The 3,588-nt window shown below is 37.3% G+C and overlaps 1 pseudogene; it reads left to right on the top strand.

Annotated features, from left to right (window-relative positions):
• The first annotated feature begins 471 nt into the window (after nt 1-471).
• LOC102876879 overlaps nt 472-3,588 on the top strand; it is a 50,117-nt pseudogene continuing 47,000 nt past the window's right edge.

Below are 3,588 nucleotides of genomic sequence, written 5' to 3'. Positions count from 1 at the left end.
TTCTCAATCCATTAAATTCTAGTTAGATACCTGAGCAGTTTCCATGTTCTTGAGATGGTGAGTAATGCTGCTATGAACTTTGGTGTACAAGCCTCTGTGCCTCGTTCTCATTTGCTTAGAGTATATTCGAAGCAGTAGAATAGCTGGGTAATGTCACTTATGCACCTAAAACACTAATGAGGCTACTTTCAGGGGCAGACTCTACTATATCTGTCAGAACTGAGACATCTAGGTCCAATGCTATCCAATGTTATTGATTACCTGGTTCTGGTTGAATAGGGCCTATTCTTAGTCATTTCATTTGATCTCCACCTCCTGTTAGTTCATATGTATCTTCATGACTTTCTTATCTCACTGATGTCTGCTTCAACATTCTTTCCATCCAGTCTCCTTCATGCCTAACAGACTCAATTATTCTGATACTTACACGTGGCTTTAAAGAATTATTGTTGACGTTTGCTAGACTCCAAGATGGAGGCGACTGGATCATCCGATGAGCCGGTTTCGGGGAAGCTTCTGTCGGTGGTACTTGCTCTTTCTCTTCCAGCAGAATTTTATGGTAACGATCCTGACATTGAGATGGCTTGGGCCATGAGAGCAATGCAGCATGCTGAAGTCTACTACAAACTGATTTCATCAGTTGATCCACAGTTCCTGAAACTCACCAAAGTGAATGACCAAATCTACTCTGAGTTTCAGGAGAATTTTGAGAAACTCAGAATAGACGTGTTGGACCCAGAAGAGCTCAGATCAGAATTGGCTAAAGAGAAGTCGAGGCCATTCTGCTTGAAGTTTGATGGCATTGTAGAAGACTTTTAACTATGGCACTTTGCTGCAACTAGATTGTGCTCTGGGCTACACTGAGGAAAACACAATCTTTGTCCCTAGAATACAACTTTTGGCAATTGAAATTGCTCAGAACCAGGAAGGCTATAACAAAGCAGTTTACATCAGTGCGCAGAACAAAGGAGGGGAGAGAGGAAGTGACAGAGAGAAAAGAGAAAAAAAAATTAACAAAGAAATCAACAAAGGCAGTATAACAGCCATGTAAGCCAGAGAGGGAACAGCACTTTGTGAGTCTACAAATAATAGAGTGCTATTTGCTCAGATCCCTTTGATTGAGTGTTTGTCCTTATGCAATTGAAAAACATACAAAAGGATATCTTTTTAGCCTAACAATCAGGAGTTACTCTGATCATTCCCTTGTATTAACTGACTTATGTCTCTATTAGTGAGACCTCAATTCATTATTTCTTGGTTCTCAGCACCACTGACCAAGTAATAAATTTTGTAAACAAATTTTCTTTAGTTCTTATGATCATTTATAGCTGTGTTTGACTTGGAAACAGTATTTAAAATGTGTCTAAAATTATTATGCCTATTTGAATTCTTTTCACTGTTTTTTGTAATGAAGTTCTCTCATACCTAACAAGTTGTACATGGTATTATAAGTTGTACATGTATAAAGATTAGAAATACTTATATAGGACTTAAATCTGGCCCTTTGAGTGACTATAGTGCTCTGTTTTCTTTTTCTGTACTTGACAAGTTTTAATAAATACTTTATGGGATATACTCAGAAAAAAACAAAGAATTATTGTATATTATCAAGTCAGAACTGACTCATAACTGAACCAACAGTGGGTTTCCAGAGACAGTAAATTTTATAGAAAGAGATTGCCTATCTTTCTCCTGTAGAACAACCATTGAATTCAAACCATCAGACTTTGGGTTGATAGTGTAACTTTTTATTGCTAGGTCTTTTGTTCTTGTAGCTCAGGTCAGAAGTTCAAGTTCAGTTGTTTCTCTAGGAGGAAAGCATTTGTCTTTTTCATATGCTATTGTTATTGTTAAGTATTTAAAGTTGGTTCTGATTTATACGACACAGGGTTTTCTAAGCTGTAACTTTTAAGGGAGCTGATTTTAAGATCTTTCTCCCACAGAGTCCCTGGGAAAGTTGGAACTCCTAAACTTCAGCTAACAGTTAAAAGCTTACCTGTAGTGTCACCAACCTTTCTTTCTTCAAATTCTAGTAGGAATACCGTGCTGTTGTTATTTACCGTCAAGCTGGAACTGACTCATAGCTGGCCCTCCAGTAGATATTCAGAGGAAGCAAATCACATGGGAGAAAATGACCCATCTTTCTCTCTCAGAGAAGCTGGTGGAATCAAACCACATTCTTTTGGGCTGGCAGCACAAGCCACCAAAGCTCCCTCTCATAGAGATAATCACAGGAATTTCTGGGCTTCTCAGTTTATTTCCTTACATTATACTCAATTTAAGTCTGTTTTCCTTTATTTGTGCTAGCATCTATGTATAATCTGCATAAATCTGAGGTATCTAGGTTAGGACATACCCTACTCTGACATACTCTCATGAACATAACAAAGGAAATTCCATTCTCAAACCAGGAAGTATATACTATAAGATAGTTATACTAGAAATTATACCTTTACTAGAAAATAGAAGGGCTAGGGTTCCCACACTCTGGGGACACAGTCCAATTCATAATAAAAGATCATTGTCAGTAGTTACTAGTAATCTATCACTTCAGTATTTATTGTCTTGAACTGTGAGAAATATACAAGTAGATGTAAAGAATATTGTTATCCAATTCAGTTACGTAACGGCCTAAATCTGGAGTCATATGGTTTCCTTGCTGTTTGATTCTGGATAAAACTTTCTCAAGGTGCTGAAAGAAAAGCCAACGTGCCACAGAATTCTTTTAGAAAGATGGAAAGAGACCACTGAAACGTCTTGCTTCTATCACAATTTATTATTTTTATTCATTTCAAATGATGTTTTCCCCCAAAGTTCATATACATCATGTTTCACACTTTCCTTCATTGACTTTATGTTTCATACAATCATTTCCATATACTGTGTTTTATAAAATTGGCATTGAATTATGCCCACCATTACTCCGTGTTTGCCAGTCCTTTCTGATCTTTGCCATTTCCTTTGTTCTCTGCCTTTGTCCATCAAATTGTGTAACCCTGTGATTTCTCCCTTGCCCATCCTCACCCTTCCACACCCCACCCTTTCCCCACTTTGGACCAACAGACACATTTTACTAGTTATTTTTCTATTTTTGCAATAATGGTCTTATGCAATATTTGTCCTTATGAGATTTGAGTTAGTTCACGTAACATAATGCTCTGTAGTCTTTCCCGGGCTATGTGCTGCATAGTGCTTCATCATATGAATATACCATAATTTTTCAATCCAATTGATTATGGTTGGACATTTGGGCTGTTTCCACATTGTGATAGTAACTATCATTGTTCGATTTGTGTCTTAATTCTAATTTACTTGGGGCATATTCCTAGCAGTGAGTGGAATCTCTAGGTTATATAGAGTTTTCATGTTCATGCTTTGGAGGAGACTCCAAACTATTTTCCAGAGTGGTTGTACCATTTTACCATCCCACCAACTGTGTATGGGAGTTCCTATCTCTCCACATCTTCTCCAACATTTATTGCTTGTTGTCCTATTAAACTGCAACTGCTAATGGTGTGAAATGGAATGTCATTGTGTTCTTGATTTACATCTCTCTTATTGCCAGTAATCTCGACAATTTCTTTTTTT

Source organism: Elephantulus edwardii, unplaced genomic scaffold, assembly GCF_000299155.1.
Source record: "Elephantulus edwardii isolate Elephantulus edwardi_28Jun2011 unplaced genomic scaffold, EleEdw1.0 scaffold00090, whole genome shotgun sequence".
Classification (NCBI taxonomy): Eukaryota; Metazoa; Chordata; class Mammalia; order Macroscelidea; family Macroscelididae; genus Elephantulus; species Elephantulus edwardii.
This window is presented reverse-complemented; position numbering and strand designations above follow the sequence as displayed.